This window comes from Aethalodelphis obliquidens, unplaced genomic scaffold (assembly GCF_003676395.1).
Source record: "Aethalodelphis obliquidens isolate GAN/ISIS:26980383/991018 unplaced genomic scaffold, ASM367639v1 scaffold69, whole genome shotgun sequence".
NCBI lineage: Eukaryota > Metazoa > Chordata > Mammalia > Artiodactyla > Delphinidae > Aethalodelphis > Aethalodelphis obliquidens.
In genome coordinates, this window is record NW_020838013.1 from 5,852,270 (window position 1) to 5,862,591 (window position 10,322).

Consider the following 10,322-nt stretch of genomic DNA (forward strand, 5'->3'; position numbering starts at 1 on the left):
CCCGCTGTGTCCAGGCCCCGCACAGGGCACCGGATGGGGTTCAGAGGTGAGCAGACCGCCATCCTCTGCTGAGGCGGGGTAGGTGCAGCCAGCACACTTGTTCGTATGACAAGCGAGGACTGAGTGCCTTCTGTGTACAAGCACCTGGCGCCGGGGCCACAGCCTGGCCTTCGGATCTGACCTCCACCCTGTGGCCTCTGCCGGGCTCCTCCCTGACCTCCGAGGGAGGGGGCGGGGGCGAGCACCTTTCCTGGTTACCTGATGGGGACGGTCAGCTGGTGCCCCTGCCTTCACATACACCCCGAACGTGTCCCTGTCTTACGGCAGGACGATATCGCAAGTCAGTTGCCGAGCCATTATTAAATGCCTACTGTGTTCCCAAGCCGAGCACAGGGAGCTGCTTCTAGCTGCCTCATTCGTCTCTACTCTACCCTCCCGGCTGTACCTCCCACCCCTCCCTGGGCCGCCAAGTTCCTCAACTACTTCAACAGGAAAAGTCAAAAGCCTGTTGGTGAGGTACCTGCGAGTCGTCCCAAGGCCCCAGGTGGTCCTCAGCCTGCTCCACCCTTGGGGCCTGAATGACTGACATCCAGATGGGCTTCCTGGAGGGGGTCCCCTTCTCTGGGCCTGGGAGCATGGGAAGGATGTAGCAGGGTGATGGGGAAGATCAAGGGCTTAGGTGCATACCCACTCCAGGCCAGTCTGAGCCTGGGAACTATGGTCCATAGACCATGGCTCAGGTTGGCGGGGGGCGGGCAGGGACCACGAGGCAGGGGGTGTAGGGGTGGTAAGAACAGCCTCTGGAGCCAGACACATCCTGACTCCCCCCCTTACCAGCTGGTGGCCCTTGCAAACCTCTTTACCTTTCTGTGCCTCAGTCTTCTCCTCTGTAAAATGGGTCTAACGAGAGTCTTATAAGATAAAGGCTCTGAGGTGTCACTAGTGCCTAGATCAGAGCAAGAATGCAATAGTGTTGGCCATTCGAGGACCAGGGATGTTCCTCCCGGGGTGGTTGGCACAGGGACCCTTAGCAGGAGGGCAGGGAAGCCTGCCAGGTGGCATCGCATGAAAGTGGAAGCCTGGTCCTGGAGTTTGGCTCACAGGTGTCTTCCCAGAAAGCTCTGTCCTTGTCTCCCCGACCTGCTTCCTCCTTGACCCTCAAAGGCAGCCCCACACCCCCTCCCCAGGGAAGGCCTCTCTAACCTCCTGGAGCAGGACAGACCCTTATCCTGCTCCCCCGGCCTGGACACAGACACCGTTTCCCACCTCTTCTCTCCGCAGGCAGGAACCTGTTGGCTGCCCTGCATGTCCCCAGCTCTCCAGCAGTGCTGGGGACTTGCTGACACAAAGGAGAGGGGTCCTGAGTGACATTCATACTGATGGGTAGGGCCCCACTGTGGCAGGAGCCCATCACCTGAGGCTCACCCGTTCACAGCAGGGACACACGTGGTCTCTGGTGACCCTGTTTGGGAAGCTCGGGGAGGGTCTGGGGCTCTTAGGCGCCAGCTCTGGTTTGAGCCGGGATGACCTTGGGAGAACATCTGCCCTCAGTTTCCCCATCTGTCAACCAGGGCATTCCCCATGCAACCTTCCAGTTCTGATATTTGAGTTCATTGTTCCAGGGGTGGGGGGCTCCGGTGATAGCTGGGCAGATCTGCCCTGGTCTGGGGGGAACAAGTCTGCTTTGGGGAGGGGGCCTGTGCTGAGGAGTAGCCCCAGGGTTCGAAGGAAGCCTGGACACATTTCTGTTTGGGACCCCCCAGGACCAGGCTCTCTGCTTCTAAAAGCAGGTCCTGACGGGTGGTCTGCTCCCCGTGGCTGCCACCCACTGCTTCTAACTCAGATCTCTGCGGCTCCCAGACCAGGAGCGCACGCTCCAGCCGCGAGGCGCACGTCCACAGTTTCCTGGAAGTCCAGGCTGCCTGTGCCGAGGGGCAGACGTGTGCCTGGAGACCGCAGGGAGGAGCCATCCTCCTTCTGCTGACACTTCAGATAAGGCTCAGTGCCTGGGCCCCCAGAGCCAAGCCTCTGTGCACTTCTTTGGATTCATAGAAGTGGCGCTGCTGGGTCAAAGAGCACGCCCCCATCTGGGCGGGGCTGCGTGTGGCCAAAGTGACAAGGGGGGCTTCACCAGCTGTACCTCTGCTTGCTCCATCTCACTAACCTGCTGTTACGTTCTTGCGCATATTGCCGGTTTGGTAGGTGCAAACTAAGATGTTAGTTGTCTGTGCTTCAAGTTGCATCTCTCAGATTATTGGCAACATTAAGCATTTTGTTACCCGTATTTATGGACCATACTTTCCTCTTTCGAATTACCCAGTTGTGTCCCTGGCCCATTTTTCTATTATTGTGTTCTTCTTTCTTATTGATTCATAAAAACTCTTTGTATATTGTAGATAGGAAGAAAGGTGAATGTTTCTTCATGGGTGACATCTCTTTTTTCTGGAGAGGACAGACAGAACTTTCACCCCACCCCTCAAAATTAGCTAATGTTTGAAATTCTCATTGTCCATTTTTCCCCGCTTGGCTTTACACTTTTCTTTGCGTTTTGCAGCTGTCTGTGCACAGACGTCCCTGACAAGCAAGGCTAGAGAGAGCTACAACGGGACCTTGATCTCCGAGCAAAGGGCCCCGCCTTTCTGGGTCCCCAGGTGCAAGAAATGGTGTCTGAGTTCAAGTTCTCTGTCTCTTTCTCTGGCCAACAGATGATGGGGAAGAACCGAACCACCACCATCCCCTCCCCACAGACACAGCCCCTGGCCTCGCCAAACATGCGGCTACTTCTTTGGGGACAAGCAGGTTTTTCAAACAAAGTTTGCCAAATAAGCACATTTTGTGTGTGTGTGTGTGTGTGTGTGGTTTTTTTTTTTTCCTCCAGGGCAGATGCAAACGGTCTTTTCAAATTGGTTTGGAGGAAAATAAATGAGCCCATGCTGGGGCTTCAATAAATCTTTGCGTAGCCACAAGGGTGAGTTTGGGGCCTGATGAAGGGCCCAGTGTGTGGCTTATGAATGATGCCCAGTGATGGCTCCCCACCCCTGCCTTCCTCCTTTCTCCTCCTCCGTCCCCCGACCCAATTTAGAATTGGACATTAATGTTTTAAGACAAAGCGTGCTTTGGGTATTTCTCCCCCTCCCAGAGGAAGTCTCCTGGTGAAATATTTGTCATGGCGGGGCTCCGTGTGTGACTGGGGTCCGTGTCTCTGCGCCAGAGCCTGTGTCCAGGAGATGATGCGTGTGCGACCTTCTGCCCAGCGCTCGAGGACCCGCATCCCGGCTGCAGGCAACTCCGGTCCCCCCGAGGGGATTATCCCTCCTCACCTCCCCGCTGGATACTGGAGAGCACGGGGCAACCAGCCCGGCTCACATGCGCGCTGCCTCTGGTACAGTCCCCCTGCGCTGTCCCCATCCCCTGCCCAGATCGTGGCCAGCCGAGGGATGGTGCGAGAGGCTCTGAGCCTCTTCCCAAGATCAAGCCCACATCCTTTGCGCAGCAGCCTGTCTTCTCCGGCCCTTTCCCTGCTACGTGCTCTGCGTCCACCATCCCAGCCCTGAGCATGTGGCTCAGGTGGCTTGGCGCCTGGGGTGACCCTCGCCCACCAGGCCTACCAGGAGGAACCCCACTCTTCCTTAAGGGTTGCCCCCAAGGCTCCCCGATGCTGTGATGCTGCCTTGATTTCCCACCCCCACGCCTGGCAGCGGCCGTCACTCCCCTTGGCACTCGGTGGTGGGCGTGTGGCCAGCGCTCGCCCCATCCTGCGGTTTCCACCTGGTGCTGCCTGGCTCTTTCACCTGTCTCCTCACTCTGAGTCTGTCTGGCTCCGTTCCTAGAGGAACGTCTAGGGTAAAAGGCAGCGCCAGGCATGGTGCATGTGCATTGCACAGGCCTTGGGGAGCCGTGAAGCTGGAGGCGTCTGTCTAGGTGGGCCAGGAGGGGGCCTCAGCACCAGTGGAAGAGCGGGGGTCCCTCGATGGCTCCGTGACACACAGAGGGGCCACTTGCCCATCTCTGCCTGAGTGTCTGTGCTGGATGGAATCGTGTCCCCCCCAGTTCATATATACTTGGACCCTCAGAATGAGAGCTTATTTGGAAATAGGGTCTTTGTAGACGTAGTTAAAATAAGGATCTCAGGATGTGACCTTCCTGGAAGAGGAAGGGTCCTACATCCAATCAGTGTCCTTATAAAGGACAGAAGCAGCGAAGATGACACAGAGGAGGCCATGGGACGACGGAGACAGAGACTGGAGGGATGCGGCCACAGCCAGGGACGCCTGGAGACCCCAGAGGCTGAAAGAGGCAGGCAGGACCCTCCCCTGGAGCCTTTGGAGGGAGCGAGGCCCTGCCAACACCTTGACTCCAGAGCTGTGAGAGAATCGATTTCTCTTGTTTGAAGCCAGCAGGTCTGTGGCCCTTTGTTGTCGTGGCCCCCGGACGCGCAGACAACACCCAATGCCAAGGAGACTAAGAATCCTTTTTGAAGGAGCAGGTGGCTGTTTTCAATTGGCAGGTTTCCCTCTTTGAGCCGAGGAGGTCTGTCCTCCCATCACTGCTGGGAGACACGGGCTGCTGTCACCCCTTCACCGGTGGGAAACAGGCTCAGAGCGGCGGGTGCGTAATCACGGCTACAGAGCTTGACCACTGGCTTATCTCCGGCTTGTGGCCCCTGCCCCCGGTGACCTGCCCAGGCCCTGGCGTGATGGAAGGGAGCCAGAACCAAAGTCCCATCGTCGGTTTTGTGACTCCAAATGGTGCTTGTACCCGTGGGGCCGCTGGGGTGGGAGCCCGTGGACTTTCCTGCTACCAGCATGTTTGCCCAGGAAGCAGTAAGAGTTCTCTGAATGACTGAATGCCTGGGTATGAAGGAACGGATGGGTCGATGAAGCCATTCTGGCAGACTTCAGGGTTCATAACCACTCGTAACTTGGTCCTTTCTTTTTCCCTGTCTTCTGCACGTGTATATAGTTGGGAAACAGAAACCTGCGAGCAAAGTGCCTGGACAGGTCGCTATGTGCCTATCGTTGTAGTAGGAATGGCAGGAGTTCGGTGGCCTCACCATCTTCAGCTACTCCTGGAAGCGTGACTCGTGTTGGATGCGTTTCGTTCTGTAAGAAGGACTCAGACGCGTGGCGGACGGAAAGAAGACACTTGGGTTGAGAGGACGGTGTGAACCAAGGCCAGGAACCCTGAAGTAGGGCTGACATGGGGGTGGGCTAGGGGGCTGGGGGGCTCCTTTGCAGGAAGCTTTGCATGTCCAGGGGAGGCCCTTGGATTTTGTCCTGTGGACGCTGGAGATTCTTGAAGGTTAGGGCAGGGCAGTGATGTGTTTCAGTCTGGCCCTGAGGGAGGATGAACCCAGAGGGACATATTGGAGGTGGGACCTCAGAGAGAGACTTAGCATTGCCTGGTGGACCAGGCTACAAGCTAGTCATTCACTAAGTTACTGATGGATGGACAAACTAGCCAGCCAACCAACAACCAACCAACCATCCAATCAACTACTTCCTTTCTTCCTTCAATGGAAGGTGTACCTTGTTCCCCTTGCAATGCCCCTTTGGCATATTCCACTTGGGGAGTGGACGGCTCTCCCCGTTTTCTGAGAACGTCCCTGGGTTGTGCCCCTTAGTGATTCAGCCCCCTTCCATCCACAGACAGGCAACCTCCGGAGGTGTTCTCAGAACACAGGGCCAGCCAAACCTTGGAGTAGGTTTCAGGGTCTCCCTGAACGTTACACGAACACCTTGGCCTAGTCTGTGTTATATCAGGGGTCACGGCAGAGGGCTCCAAATTCCACTGCCCTGTTCCGCCACCATGACTGGAAGTTTTAGCCCTGGCTGAGACGTCGGAGAATTTCTCCATTCTAAGGTCTGGTTTCTTCACCCAGAGAATAAGCTTCCAGGTTTATCAATTATGACAATTTCCCCCTAGGGGGACACTATCACAGCAGAGACAGCTGAGGGTGTGAGTTCCTCTGATTCTTATTTATACATGAGGAAACCAAGACCCCAAGTTGTGTGACTAGCCCAAGGTCATTCAACCAGCCTGGAAGGAAGGGAGCCAGGATCCAAAGCCTGGCTCGTGTGCTCCAGAGCTGGGAGGCTTCCTGCCAGGCCAACGGGAGACAGCTTGCGTCTCCTGGCTGGGCGCCACCTCCCACCTCCCAGCTTCCCCAATACATCTGACACAAAGGCTTGTCTCAGGGTGTCTGGCTGGTTTTTCAGCTCCAACCTGGCTCAGAATCCCATCTTGTTTGTTGGATCCATTCCCGGTGAAGAAGTGGGTGGGCTAGTAGCAGCAGAAGGAATCTGGGCTCTACCACCCAACCGTCCATCCATCTAATTACCCACCCACCCACCCACCCACATGCCCATCCATCCATCCATCCATCCACCTACCCATCCATCCACCCATCCATCTACTCATCCCTCCACTTATCCACATGGCCATGCATGCACCTATCCACCCACATACCCAACCACCAACCAACATGCCCATTCATCCATCCTTCCATCCATCCACCCACCCATCCATCCATTTTCCCCCATCTATTTGTTGAGCATGTGTTGTGCTAGGTCCACTCACCTTCAATGCTGAGAGAGGAGATTTACTAGAGAGGACATGAAAACAAGTGCAGAGAACACCCATCCCTGTGTTTCCAAAGTCCGATTTCATGTACACGTGGACTGTCTTGTACCAGATTCCTCTTGTGTCCTGCCTCCCGTTGTCTCAACTCACTTTTTCAACCAGCTGCATGCACGGGGGACCTGTCAGTGTCTCCTCTTGCCTGCCCCCACGTCTGCCCTTTCTGCTCTGGGCTTCTCGGCCACCTGACTCACGCACAAGCCTAGAAGTGTGAAGGCCACCCTTGACCATGGGGATGGGGGATGCAGCTGGTGGGCAAACCTCCCCCTTTTCCATGTCTTGGGCTGACACTCGCGAGAGCTGCATTCCATGCGGCTTCTCAGAGGTCCCCAGCTGGTGGCAGCCTCTGGTGCCCAGAGTGGTGTCAGCACGACGGTGCATCCTCAGACTGGTTCATCCTCCTGCCATCTCTCACTCCTCATTCGTTCATTCATTCACTCGCTCATTCATTCATTCTCTTACTCCTCAGCCGGTCGCAGGTTCCTTTAGGATTGGGACCATGCTTGCCCTCATTCTGTCCCCTATAGTGACTGGGCAGCATCATTGCTGAATAACTCTTGGTGAATTAAGTTGAGGAGGCAGAAGCGTGATGAAAGGGGAAGATGCTGGAGCCAGACAGACATGGGTTCAAATCTTGCCTCCCCCGCTTTGTAGAAGTGAAATCTTGGGCATGCTGTTTCACCTCTCTGAGCCTCAGTTTCCCTATCTGCAAAATGGGCATAAGAATACCTACCTGAGTGGTCTCTGTGGGGATGCGAGCAGACCTCCTACTTTAGGCATGGAGCCTGGCGTGCTGTGAGCTTGTGTCAGGGCGAGGCATTGGCTGTAAGCAATGGTGAGTGGGTGTAAGCAGCTTCGGGCAGTGGGGTCGGATTTCTGGCACCTGGCACCTCAATTCCGTTGGCCTTCCTTAGTCCCTGAGGCTACCCAGCACCATCCTCAGGCTTGGACATGGCCAAGAAAATCAGCAGCCCGTGACTCGTCGGTAGGAACCCAAAGAAACAAACATCTTGGTCGCCAGGAGGGGACGGCACCTTCCCTCCCGGTGAGGCCCCTGCTAGCAGCCTGACGTGGGGATCAAAGGTATCGGTAGGGCAGAGAGCCTCGCCCTGGCTGTGAGATGTTTCCTTGGAAAAATATCGCTCCTTTATGTGTATGTCAGCTGGTTATGAAATGAGAACTTTTTAGAGGCTTAAAGAAACCCACCCTGATCTTTGGAAATCTCTGCCCGCCCTCGTTCAAGTCCCAACAGCGCTTCCCTGCCGACGGCTCGTGAGTCACAGAGGCTAAATGTGTGATGTTAGCGCCCCCAGTATCGGATTTAAAGATAATGGAAACTTTCCAGTCGGAAAACACCTGATTTCTGAGGACATGCTAAAGGGCTGGCCACCTGGTGGGGTAACTATAGGCTTCCCTCCATGGGCCCAGGGAAGGACCTCCTTCTGGTAGGACTCGGGGTCCCCAAACCAGGGGTCTTTCCTGATTTCCGGGGGGGTTGCCATTCTTAAAGGAACAGAAGGATCAGATCATCTTTCTTTTTTTTTTTTTTCCTTTTCTTATCATCAGGTCACTTCAGCCATCTTTTAGTGAAAGCTTCCATCTCATTTCCTGGTGTCGGCCGCACATCGTCCTTCAGAGCAAGGTACTCTCATCAGCCCATTTTACATATGGAGAAATCGAGGCTCGGGAAGGGACGTATCTTGCTGGACGTGATGCAGCTGGGAGCAGAGGGGCCGGGACTTGGCCCAGGGGGGCAGCCTGCATGGCCACGCATCGTACTTTCCTCTGCTCCCACGTGGGCTCTCCGGCTGCCCTCTGAACCCCACCGCTAGCCTGCCAGCTCTCGGCCACGGAGGGGCGAGGCTGAGGCCGAAGATGGGGCGTGAAGGGAGCCCTCTGAGGCTGCTGGTTCGTGGGTGGCCCACGGCCCCGCTGCACAGTTTCATGCGCTGCCAGCGCCTCGCAGCCCTGGTCCTGAGGCTGGGTGGGGTCACTCGGGGACGTGGTCCTCCCGCGGCCGCGGCCTTCATTCCTGGAGGGAGGGAGAACCCCAGGGGAGGGGCGGAGGGGCACCTCAGACTTGGAGGCCTGGGTCCCCCTGAATGCCCCATCCTGCTGACAGCTCCCGGCTGCCCGGCTGACCATGAGGCCGTCTGCCTGGAGCCAGCCTGCCCGGCCTCGTCTGGCCTGCCCTCACCACGCGGCCCATTGGACTGTCCCCATCTGTTTCCCTGTGGAGTCTGGCGGGTATCCCCTGGCCCAGGGCCCGGCAGCAGCCTGGGAAGCACCAACCTCCATCCATAGCTCTTTGTTTTAATGCTTTATCCAATCGGCGAGTGTTGGGTGAGGACCTCAGAGAGCATCAGGTCCAGACTCCCGTCCCTCACAGATGGGGAAACCGAGGCACAGAGAGGCCAAGGGGCAGCTTAGTGGCAGAATTCAGTGGAGTCCTGCGGTCTTCCCAAGCCCCTGTTGGCTAAACTGCTGTCCCCAGAAGCCCTTGTCCATGCGGAGTCGTTGCTGGAACAGGGAGGGGACCTCTTGGGGATCACGTGGATCAGTTTGCGCTCTGTCAAGGGGTCTGCTTGCCCAGCAGGCAAGGGAGCCAGGGGCTAGGGCTGGTGAGAATGGAGGGCGTGGGGCCAGCCGCCCGCCCTCCCGGGGGTGGGGGCAGCCACCTCTGCTGGCTGCTGTATTTGACGGGCCCTCTGGCCCCCACCGCATTCGCCTCTCTGGCACATGGAGGGGTCCAACATATGTGCACACACGACGGCAGGGAGCAGCTCACCAGCTCCCCGGATCTCCGTCTGCCACGTGTGTGGCCCTGAGCAGAGGACCCAGCAAAGCCGGGCCCGGCCTCCTGATGCGGCCTTGGAGGACTAGTCCAGGAGGGGGGCTTGGGAGTTCTGCTGCCTGTGACGCGGCCCTGTGGAGACCATGGTAACAACAGGAGGAGAAGTGACAGCTGAAATGTACCCAAGCCTGTGCTGGCACAACTCAAAGTGGGTGAGCGTCTCATGGCAGCCCCGTAATGGGGGCAGGCAGTCCTCCCATTTTACAGATGAGAACGTGAAGGCACAGAGAGGTTGAGTAACTTGCCTAAGCTCCCAGAGCCAGCTGAGCTGGAGCTGGGATTTGAACCCAGGTGGTTCCTATTCTCAAGTACTACCCAAAAGCGGCCTACAGAGAGGGGGGTGACAGGTGGACCGTGGGAAAGGTGTGAGGCTGGAGGGTGTGGTGGGAGGAACCAGAGCCCAGCTGAGACTTTGCAGGGGTGGGAGCAGAGCCCTGCCCTCTCCCTGCATCCCCGCCCTGGCTTTGCTCAGGGGAGCTCCTTCTTCCCACGTGGTCTGGCTGGAGGACGTGGCTTTAGTCCCAACCTTCCAAATGGCCTGTGCTGGGCGCCACTGAGCTACTGGCCTTCCCCACCTCGGTTTCTCATCCCTAAGCGGGGCCGAGAACACGGGCTGGGCTGGTCTCTCCAGGCTGTCTGCAGGGATGGGAACAGACACGGGCGTGGAAGCCCCAGGCGATCCTGGCTGTCCCGCAGGAGCCCGCATGGTGGCCTCGAGGTGGGCCTGCGGCTCCGAGCCAACCGCATTCTCGCTCCCTGTGCAAATCCCCCCACCTAGTTGTCGGGCCCTGAAAGGCAGCACGACTAGAGGCGTTTTCTCTGTCTGCCT

At 57.3% G+C, this 10,322-nt stretch overlaps 1 long non-coding RNA gene across 1 annotated transcript; it reads right to left on the reverse strand.

Moving 5' to 3' along the window:
* Positions 1-2,387: 2,387 nt before the first annotated feature.
* LOC113611401 (uncharacterized) lies at positions 2,388-7,699 on the reverse strand. The gene is made up of 3 exons (XR_003429451.1): positions 7,373-7,699; positions 6,580-6,744; positions 2,388-5,336 (listed from the first exon to the last, which is right to left on the reverse strand). It is a non-coding gene; the product is annotated as an uncharacterized LOC113611401 (long non-coding RNA).
* Positions 7,700-10,322: the final 2,623 nt, after the last annotated feature.